Raw genomic sequence first — 11,869 nt, 5'->3', positions numbered from 1 at the left:
GCCTGTGATCTGTCTAGCACAGCAATGGTGCCAGGTATGGGCTTCATCTTATGCAGCAGGACTCAAATCCAATCAGAAAGTGGTTGGTTATTCCCATGTTCACACCACTATTACACCAACGGTCAGTCTTCTCAGGCCAGTCATTACTTTAGTTTGTAGGGTTCATAGCTAGGTAAGATTAATGATTACTTTTCTCCTCTGGTAGCATGCATAGATCCCTCCAACACTACAAAGTTACCAATAGAGGGGAAACTTCCAGGTTAGTAGCAGCATAACTTCATGTTCTGTGACCCAAATATGCGGTATCTTTAGCAATAGAGCCTCGCTGTCAAGTTATGGAAGGTAAGCAATAGCATAACTTGTAACATTTGGGGGCCCACAGGACCTCACTGGACAAAAACTCCTTTTCCATTCTTATTTTTGTATTATTCCTTTATTTTTGGATGGGGTCTCTAATCCAGGCCGGCCCCAAGCTTCCTAAGAAGCTGAGGATGACTTGGACTGGATCTTTCCGTCTCTACAGCCTGAGTTCTAGGATCACAGGTTTGCACCATCACACTTGGTTTATGTAGTGCTGGAGATCATATCCAGGGCCTCATGTGTGCTACATAAGCACTCTACCAACCAAACTACATCCTACCTCATTCAAACACTCTTTGCTAGTCTCTTAAATTACACAATAGGCAGGATGGACATACATACTAAATTCACCCTTTTCTAGTAAAACATGAAATTTTATGGAAAAGTAGTACAAAAATATGAGTATTCATGAATAAAAGACACCCTGGTTTTTATATCAAAGCCAATTTTTAAAATTAATGTTTTGTGTGTGTACGTATTTGCCTATATATGTGGATATACACCACATGCATGCTTCATGCCTGAGGTCAGAAGGCATCAGACCCCCTGAAGCTGGAGCTGTAACTGTGAACCACCATGTAGGTGCTGGGAATTGAACCTGGGTCCTCTGCAAGAGCAACAAGTGCTCTTAACTGCCGAGTCACCTCTCCTACCCTAAAAATGTCCTTTAAAAAGGATTTATTATTTTATGTGTATGAGTGCTTTGCCTGCACTGTGTGCATGTCTGGTACCTGCAGAGGTCAAACGTGGGTGCTGGATTCCCTGAGACTAGAGTAACAGGTCATGAGCTGCCATGGGGGTGTTGAGAATTGAACCTGGGTCCTCTATAAGAGCAACACATGCTCTTAACTGCAGGGGCAACTCTCCAGCTCCCTAAAATGTATTTGTAATGAAGATTGGCCTAATTAAAATCTTTAGCTAAATTAATGGTAGCAACTATAATTACATTCTGAAGTGACATTTATTTTTGTCTCTGAATTTCTGGATGTGTGCTTTTTGTTGATGCTAAAATCACTCATGCTGGGGGAAAATCATATTGGCTTAAAAGCAGATGAAAAGAGGTGAGTAGGCACCAAAGTCTTAGTGGAGATTTTTGAATGTACCTTTAGCAAAGGTAACTTTAATAAAGATGACCTCCCTTTCTCCAGCTGATGCTGATGATGCAGATCAGGGAGTTTTGTGTTATAGGGTTTGTGAAGGGTAATCTTGTCAGCCTGACTGAACCTAGACTCACCATGGAATCAAACCTCTGAGCATGTCTGTGAGGGATATCTGGATTGATCTGAGGTGTGTACAGTATCATTATAAGCTTGGATCCCTGACTGAATAAAAAAGAGAAGTGAGGAGCTAGAAAGATGGCTCAGTGGTTGAGTGTGTACTGCTCTGTCAGCAGACCTGAGTTTGATTCCCATTGCTCAGGTCAAGCAGCTTATAAACTGTAGCTTGAACTCCAGGGGCTCTGACACTTTCTTACCTCCTTGGGCACCCACACATGTGTGCATATACCCATAGAGACATACCTATGGTTAAAAATAATTCTTTAAAAACATTTTAAAAAATGAGCTGAACACAAGCATCCATCCTCTCTGCTCCTTGGTTGTGGATGCAGCGAGACCAGACACCACCTTCTGCTGCCACCAGGATGTCTCCAGCATGGTGGGCTGTGGCTGGAACTGTGAGCTGGCCACTACTACTTCTCCAGCATGGTGGGCTGTGGCTGGAACTGGGAGCCAGAACAAACCCTTCTTTCCTAAAATTTTTTTTTCAGGTGCTTTGTAGCAACATCAGGAAAAGTAACTAACTTTTCCTGTCTGTAGAAAGCCTGGAATATTTTTTGAAATGTGTTATTAGCTTAAGCCACATCCAGAATCTGGGAACCTCTTCAACAGCAAATTCATTAAATGTACCCCTATAGTTTCTAAAGTTTTATATAAACAAAACAAAACCAAAAGAAGCTATTATTCAATAGCAAACAGATAAGCAAGTTACATTACTCTAATGCCCCAGAGAGTTCTGCGCATTATCACCATTAATTACTCCCAATATTTATCTATTTTATTATGTAGACACATCGTTCTTGTTAAGGTCGGGCTCCTGGAAAGGAATGTTTCCGAAATTATGCTGATAGTTACTGGGATCCATCTTCAAGTAAGAGTCTCCTTGTTAAGCTACATGGATCTTAACACCTTCCTGGAAGGAGAGATTGCCATTTGGGGTATTAATAGAGAAAAGGCAGCTGCCATAGGGTCCCGAAGGGCTCACCCCTGAGCCCCTGTAGCTACCGTAGGTCAGGTGCTGCTGGCTCCAGAAGAGCCTGGTTGGCTCTCCAGGCCAGGATGCTGGTTCTGCAAGGTCTTGTGTTGTTGTGAAGACTTTCTTCTTTTCTACTGGGTCCCTCGGGTCCCACAGTTGTGGGCATTTCTATGTTACTTTTATACCCGATTTCCTTCAGGACTGTTGTCTGCATTGGTCTCTTTCCCCTCTTCCTCCCCCTCCATCCACCCTCCTGTCCACTTAATATGGGCACACTTGGTTCACCATTCTAGAAAAATCAGTCACTAGCACTCTCATTTCTGCTCTCTTTATTTTTTTTTGTTTTTCAAGACAGGGTTTCTGTGTAGCTTTGGTGCCTGTCCTGGATCTGGCTCTGTAGACCAGGCTGGCCTTGAACTCACAGAGATCCGCCTGGCTCTGCCTCCTGAGTGCTAGGATTAAAGGCATGCGCCACCGACACCTGGCACAACAGCCTTTTTTTAAAGAAATTTTTGTTGTGGAGGGAACTGGACATCAAAGGGTCTACACATAACATTCACCACAAAACCCCTGCTGTAGGCCATCTCTCCACTCATCCCTGTGTATTATTTTCTCACCTAAATCACATTAGCCCTGTGATATTTTTAGTCATCAAAATTATCACTGTTATTTAAAACTCAGGAAACAGGTTGAGGATGGTCAACTAAAATAGATACCATAAGGTTAAAAAAAAGAAAAAGAAAAAGGAAGGAGTGTGGGGCGTTTACCCACCACCCCCACAGCTTCCCAGAGTTTTCTTGAGTGCGAGCAGCAGGAAATATTAGATAGAAGAATTTATAGCGGAGAATCTTGTGGAGATAAACAGATAGAAAATAAAGGATAGCCTCGAGAGGGCCTGGAACCTATTCCAACGGGCCCGGACTGTCTCTGGTCCAGGGTTTTTATAGAGACACCAAGGGGTGGAGCAAAAGACCTCCTCCCCCAGTACAGCCAAGTGCAGACCATCTCAGACACCTGCACTCAGGCCCGTGGTCCTGATCATCCTCTATTTGGACCTGCTGGGTAAAGCCACGAGGAACCCCAGAACGGGCTCCCACAGGTCCCCCCTTCTTAATATATAAAAAAATAACTATTAGTGGCTTACAGCAATCTCCATAGCTGTTACACCTCCCAGTATGGGAGTAGAGGATGATATAGATGGCATTTCTCTTTTGAATTAGGTCCAAGGTGACCACAGCAGTCTTAGCTGCCTCAAGCCCTTTCTAAACCAAAACTCTTAAGGAGACTACAAACTTAAAGAATCCCTTAGCTTCATCATTACCATTAACAGGTTAACATAAATATTGCTATACATAGTCACAATTCTCTCAATCTTACAACTCAAAGCAAACTCTTAACAGAACCATTAGAATTAGCATATATGGTGCTATATATAGTTAACAATTTTCTCCGTCTTACAACTTTAACTCAGGAAAAACTTCGATGTATTCACAAACTTAAACATTTCCTCAATTCCACCAAGCCAGGGTGCATTAATATCAATAGGTTTCTGCGAACATAATTCAATCTCATAGCTCCTCCTTTTCTTTATAATTTTTAAACAAAAACTCAAACCTAGTTAGAGGAACCCAAACTTACACAATTCCTACAAACCCATATTGAAAAGCAATATTTTCGATCTAACCATTAACACTTTGAAAACTTTTAGCATAACATCCAAAAGCAGTTTCTTAATAAAACTCTTTACACACTTTAAAAGTAGTCTCTTAGTATACCCCATTTGCATTTCTTACTAACAAAACATGACATTAATCCACTCAAACAACAATTTAAATTAAATAGACTAAGGAATATTAACTCTCCCTTTTCTTTATAATTTTAAGCAAAATCTCAAGCCTAGTTAGAAAACCCAAACTTTTCTGTTTAAACAGTTCCATTTGTAACACAAAACCAGTTCCATAAGTAATTCCATTCTTACATAAACAGTTCCACAAAACAATTCATGAATCACCAGTAAATAAAGCATATACACATACACAAAATTGCATCTTGATTCTAAGTAGAAATACATTTCTTCGTTTAAACAGTTCCATTTTTAACCCAATTCCAGAAAACCGTTCCTAGGTCATTACTATAAGTAAGCTCAAAATTGTCCCATTGCAATGAAATCTCTATTGTTCATTTCATTTAAGTACCAAAATTCAAATGATAAATATTGGTACTAGTCTTCCAAATTTGAAGAAATCCATAACCAAAATGTTTTTGTAATTTTATCTCATTTTAAGTTCAAAAAGTTTAAATAAGAAATAAATTCTGGTATCAGGCTTTTACTTCCAAATATGAAGAGACTTTTTTAACCAAAACTTTTTGCAGTTAATAATTTTTGTTCAAACAAGCGTCTCTGCAACTTTTGTTCTCACAGACAGACCTTTTTAGTTATAGTAAGATTTTAAACCGCACCGTTTTTGCTGTTAGCTCAGGTTTTTCTGTGCTGCGTTGATATTCCACGGATCTCAGCTGCGGATGCCTTGTGCTGGTTCTGGCGTCCGCCATTCTTAGCTTCTTAGCGGCTTCTGGAGCTTTTGAAATCATTTAGACTGCCTACTTTGCAGTCTACTAGGACACTATCTCCTGTGTCTCAGGTGTTTTCACCATATACATTAATAGACTCACACTTAACATTTACACTTTTTCACAAACTCACATATAACATTTTTTTGCCTTGCAAAGCATTTAGACTCATATTCAACATTTACACATTTTTACAAACTCACATACAACATATTAACATCTACTTATTTATACTTTATAGAACTACTTTAGCAAATATATTTCCTATTAATTCTTATATACTTATCTTATTTCTTATTTAAACTTACATTTACAATTAGCATCTTACAAGCTTATTACTACATGTCTTAAGACTACCTTAGATACTTCTTACATGCTCATATTCTTAAAGGAACTCTATAAGATCTATTTTACAAACTTATATAGGCTACCATTAGCATATTTCTAACTTAGCAAACATCTAAAGATTTTTTAATACAGATCAAACAAGACAGAATTTTTACAAACTCACATATCTTATTTTCGTTTTCCTACTTCTTACTCTTAATTATTATCACCATCTCTATCAGAAAGATTCTCTTAACTAGACAGGAAGTACGTACATCATTTCTAAAGTTTACAGTTTATAGTTAGCTTTGTTATAAAGCACTGGGATTTAGTGAGTGTTGTCATTATAGAGTTGTGATACTTGTTGCTAGGGGATTGTAACATTCTCAGGACAAAGCCACACTCCAAAGTTGCCGAGTTCTCTCAGCCGTTCCGGACCGGCAGAGATGCACTGTCAGCGGTAGACAGTTTTTAACTAGAGGCTGTCCCTTCACCCAAATTCATAATAGTTGCCCTAAGAACTTCAATTTAAACAAACGTTTCTATCACAGCAGTACTTTTGGTTTGTTCTACTGAAAAACTTTATGCTGAGGGTGAAATTATCATATTTAGCTGTTGTAAAGCTCTTCGCCAAAAACTGCACAGCTATTAGGTGATATTTTAAGGATTTTAAAGTGACTTGTTTGCTCTTATAGGTAGCTTTTTGTCATCCAACTGCCGTAAAAACTTTGCACATCTATTAGGGTAAATAAGGCATTTTACCAATGGAGCCCCAAACCGCGAAGCACCTAGTTCCGTATCCTTTCAATTTTTCATTGGAACTGACACTTAAACCCTTAGACGATTTTCCTCCTTATTTTTAAAAGCTGTATTTTAATTTTAGAGCTGACAAAAGTGTTTCAGGGCAATGTCTCCATCTTTAGCAGAAAAACTACCTTTCCCAGAATGCATTTCCCTTATATCAGTCCATAATAATATCAGTCCCATATCAGTCCCTTATATCAGTCCCTTATATCATTTCCCATATTTCTTATCGGGTTTGAGAGTCAACTGGTTCTCTTTTACCAGACTTGCTTACAATTCTTGCCCGGGAGGTTTGAACAAAGTTTTTTGTTTTTGTAACGGGAGATTTGAACAAGCATTTTACATTTTCAGCTATGGCACATTGGGAGGTTTCTATTCTCCTCAGCTGGCTTTAACAGGTGTTTCAACTTCATCAGACACTGGCCCCCGAATCAGAACCACACCTGCCTCGTTAGCCGGCATAGAGGCTGGCATTTCTGATAGCAACTTTCCTCAGGGCTTGTGTTTGCCTTAGCCAGTCAGTGAAAAACAAGATCACGTACAACAGCTTTTCCATAGCTCCTTCAGAGAGATTTTCTCCCACTGATCTAATTTTGCTTGCTCCTTCCTTCCCCAGAAGCAGAGCTTCAGGTATCTGCCTTTGGAGGTAGGGGCTTTCTTTCTTTCCCCCTAAATCTGCCTCAGATTCTAGCAGCTTTTTCAGGTCATATTTTCTGGGGAGGATTATGTCCCTTCTCTGTTTCTTCAGAGTCTTTTTCCCAGACAGTTCCCAGTTTGGTCTCAATTTATCCCCTCTACCCCAGAAACAGTTTCCGACACTATAGTGGCGGCTTTCCCTGCTACTGAAGGTAGGGGCTTTTTGTCCGTTTCTTTTCGGGGTCTGTGTTGTTTGCGTACAGACTGAAAAATTTAACAAGGGAGGTTTTTGCCATTTCTAAACTCCCATTAGGACGGGTGTTTTGCCTCATCAGGCCTTCACCTGGCCCAGTCCCCCAAGGGGTTGTGTTTGCTTGTCTGGGTGCTCAAGGACAGAGCTTATGCCAGAGGCAATCACCCCTCAGGGCTACACTCCCTCATTTCAACTGGAGTCAGTTGAAACAAAGCTTTTCTCAAAGAGATGCTTTCTCTGACAGAAAAGAGAGCTTTACTCCTGGTTAGTTCTGTTCTGCCCTGGCTGGGCTCTTCTTTCCCCAGACATCGTTCTGACTCAGCAGCACAACTGCTTCAGACACAGTTCAGCTTTACTGTTTTTCTAGAAAGGTCCTTTCTCTGATAGGAAAGCTTTTTTTCAGATTCCTTTTTGTAGTTGTGGACCTTTCAACCCGGGACTTGTAGGAAAGTGGACAACTGTGCCGTTCCCACAGGCTTTAGCTTGCTTTGCTCATTAGCAATCTTCCCCTGGGTCCTGCACCTTCCTGCCTCATCTCTGTGCTCCAGGAAGTTTGCAACTGCAGGAACCCTAGTATCCCCGAAATGCACTCCAACTCAGAGATGCTGGCCAGTCACCTCTGGGTTTTTGGTCAGAAGCGAGGATACAATGCTAACAATTTGCATTGCTTCAGGGGATCTTTGCATTAGGAAGATTAGGAGCACCTTTCCATTCTGAAAGGCTCACTCAGAAAGAAAGCATTTGATGCCTCAGCTCCGCTGTAACTGAAAAGCTTGGCTTTTTGCTTTTCTCAGGTAAAGTTTGCTGCCCTTTTGGGCTCTCTGTAGCTGTTCACCCTTGCTCTCCCCAAGTGTTTCCCTCAGGATACTCTGACCCACTGTCTTTTACTAGCTTGAAGAGACAGAGCTTAAAAGAGGTTTTTAGGAACTTGTCCCTGCCTCCTGCATTGCAGGGAGGATTTTTAAAGCTCGAAAGAGAACTTAGAGGTTTTGCTGTCTTAAGTTTGTTGTTTTCCCTTAGAGCTAATCACAGGTGGTCCCCATACTAAAATCTTCAGGTGATTCTAATTTTTGTCCTGAGAAAGTTAAAGGCTTTAGTTTCTAAGTTTCTTAAGAGAAAGATTAAGGCTTTTTAGAAAGATTTTCCCCCCAAGTTTTCCAAGAAAAGCTTTATAGTTTAAGAGAAAGGGTTTTTTTTTCCCCAGGAGAAAGACCAACTTTTCCCAAAACTTCCCAACTTTAAACTTTGACTTCTTACACCCCCATTTTTGCCTCAGGGAGAAATTACTTTCTCCTGCCGCTTGGACTTGGCATTTCAGCTGTCCCCAGGTCAAAAGCTTCCATAGGAAACTTTTCCTTCCCCATAAGCTCCAAGAAGAGCTTTTTTACTACCCGAAAAGCCCAAAGAACGATTTTTTCCCCAGTTTGCTTTCAAAGCCCCCAAAGTTGGAAAATTGAAGAGTTTTTCTGTCTAGTTGCCTTACTTATTTTTTCCTACACAATCTTACACTTCTAAGTTTTTCCTAAACTATATTACTACCCTATACCTTATACTTATCACAGATAGAAATTGAGAAAGGGATAGAAGATAGAAAATTTTGACAGAAGAGAATTTCGCTGCAGCATCGGACATCCTTCCAGTCCGCTTTCCTTTTCTCTCGAGGATAAAACCCCTGCCTTTCCAAATATATATATATATATATATATATATATATATATATATATATATATATATATAAATATATATATTCCATAACACCGGCATGCCTTTCCACTGGCAGGGCTGACTCAGCACTTTCACCAAAAACTCTGTAATAAAACTATTATTTTCCTTTATCTTTAGTTCCTATTACTTTGTCTTTAGTCCCTGTTCATTTGTCTTTAGTCCCCCCTTTTTTTTTGTCCCTTTTTTTCCCCTTTCTTTAGTCCCTTTTTTTTCTTTAGTCCCTGTTCACGGCGCCATTCTGTGGGGCGTTTACCCACCACCCCCACAGCTTCCCAGAGTTTTCTTGAGTGCGAGCAGCAGGAAATATTAGATAGAAGAATTTATAGCGGAGAATCTTGTGGAGATAAACAGATAGAAAATAAAGGATAGCCTCGAGAGGGCCTGGAACCTATTCCAACGGGCCCGGACTGTCTCTGGTCCAGGGTTTTTATAGAGACACCAAGGGGTGGAGCAAAAGACCTCCTCCCCCAGCACAGCCAAGTGCAGACCATCTCAGACACCTGCACTCAGGCCCGTGGTCCTGATCATCCTCTATTTGGACCTGCTGGGTAAAGCCACGAGGAACCCCAGAACGGGCTCCCACAAAGGAGGGAAAGGGCAGGAGAATAGCACCTCTGGGACAGAGCCCCTGACCCTGCCTGGGGCAGGGATGACTCTTTGGCTGACATGGCTAGGGTAGCCCCATTGTCTCAGCTCAGCAGGCATGGCTCCCTAGAGCAAAGTGCCCTGTGGTGCCCTGTGTAATGGTGCTGTGGGCTAGGGAAAATGGAGTGGACACTGGGTATCCACTTAGTGCAACTGGCCCTTAAAGAGCTCTCCTACTGAGTGGGGAGAGGAAACGTCCATTCATTCTGGTAATACATTCAAAGTGTATCTGTGTACCCAGGAGAAAAAGTCTGAGTGGAGTGTGAGCAGAGAGGTGGCCAGAGCTGGGCCTTCACTTAGAGCAACAAAACCAGACATGGAAACAGTATTCTGTGTGTGTGTGTGTGTGTGTCCCCAGCCCCAACTTATACACAGCCCAAGTACACACACACACACACACACACACACACACACACACACACACACACACACACAATTCTCAGCAGCCTCGGGGGTGTCAGGACTGGGAACTTAGAAGGGGGTGGAAAAGCTAGATTATCCATGATGTAAGGATGAACCACAAAGCTTGGTTTTACTAGAAGTGTCAGGTTTAGATGGGAAGGGGGGTTCATACCCGTAATCCCAGCACTTGGAAGCAGCGGGACCTTGAGTTTAAGGCCAGCCTAGGCTATGGAACCTAGAAAAGGCCAGATGGCTCAGTGCATAAAGGCACTTAGAATCCCGATGACCTCAGTTTGATCACTGGGACCCACGTGGTAGGAGAGTACCAATTCCTGCAAGTCGACTTCTGACCTCCACTCAGGTGCCATGCTATGAACATGGCCCTAGCTAAGAAGTATTCTAGAAAACAGGACAAACAGATAGGTTTAAATTAGAGTGAATGGCAGGGACCATTTCTGGCTTAGAAATATTGGATGGCTGGTGGTAAGGTATAGATCTGGGAAACTAGGTCAACAAACCCAGGGGACCAATAAAGAGCTCTCTATAGAAGCCGAGGGACAAGAAGAGGAAGGAAAAGGAAAAGCTGGGGATTCTTGAGCCCCAGATTCTGCAGCCCCAGATTCTGCTTACGTCCCCAGTTTTCTGGCCTTAGAGCCTCATAGTCCCTCTGGAGCTACTAATGCTTCCAGCAGGTTGGTGTTCATATCCTGGCCCACACCCATGGCCCTGGTCAATGTATAAACAATGGCTATGATACTGCATCATGGGTGGCAAATGTACCTACAGTGTCCTCTGCCAAGGGGTGACCAGGGATCCATCCTCTCTGCCTTTTCAGTTTAGATGTTCCTGTGTTCTGTCTCAGCTGACGGCCTAATCACTGTGGCAGTCTGCTTTGGACAATCACCCAGTTCCCTGTCCACATTCTCCCGTCCTCCTCTTACTGGACCCAAACTTCAGGCCTCAGATCTGAGCCACTTTTTGCCTGAAGCCAGCAGTTTTGACTTGGAGAACTGGGTGCTAACTACTGTCTGCCCCTCACTCAGAGGCTTTCTCTTGTGACATAGGCAATGAGCTTTACTATTACAACTGGGAAGCAGAATCAGCACCCTTGGTCTTATGGCAGCCTGTGCTCACACTGGGTGCTCAAGGGTATCCTTGACATCCTTATCAGGATATAGTGCTGCCTGTTTGGGTGTCCACTTCCCTGGCCTCTGACAGCTGGCTAAGCACAGGCTACATCTTGGAAGTCTGCAAAAGCACAAACCTGTGCTGCTTAAGCAGGAAGGGTGGGCCCCTGCAGCCCTTCAAACAAGTACCTGCTTGAGAACGGAGGAGACTGGGGCCAGAGAAGGAAAAGTGGTGTGCTCAGCACCAGCTAGCAGGGGAAGAGAGAACAGCCATGCCTGGAGACATCAGGTTGCTGTGCTCAACTACCTGGACCCCTCACAGAAGCTTCATTTTTTTTTTTTTGAGACAGGGTTTCCCTGTGTAGCTTTGCACCTTTCCTGGAGCTCACTTGGTAGCCCAGGCTGGCCTCAAACTCAGAGATCCACCTGGCTCTGCCTCCAGAGTGCTGGGATTAAAGGCATGCACCACCACCACCCGGCAGAAGCTTCATTTTGACCTCAAGAAGGCACCAATCATTCTGGAAGATTCAGACCATCATACATATGGCTCATTTGTGCATTTAAGCATAACTACTGATTTAGCAGGACAGAGCAACTGCATGTGGGTCAGTCAATGTGGTATGGTACAAGAACCTTCTATGCTGACATATGGTCCCGAGCAGCCCTTGACTGAAAAGGGGCTATCACCAAGAAAACTCTTGGCTATTGCATAAAAGAACATACCAAGACTAGTGTTCAACACTTAATTCCATACCAGGAGCAAGGG

This window comes from Peromyscus maniculatus, chromosome 3, assembly GCF_049852395.1.
Source record: "Peromyscus maniculatus bairdii isolate BWxNUB_F1_BW_parent chromosome 3, HU_Pman_BW_mat_3.1, whole genome shotgun sequence".
Taxonomy (NCBI): Eukaryota; Metazoa; Chordata; class Mammalia; order Rodentia; family Cricetidae; genus Peromyscus; species Peromyscus maniculatus.
This window is presented reverse-complemented; position numbering follows the sequence as displayed.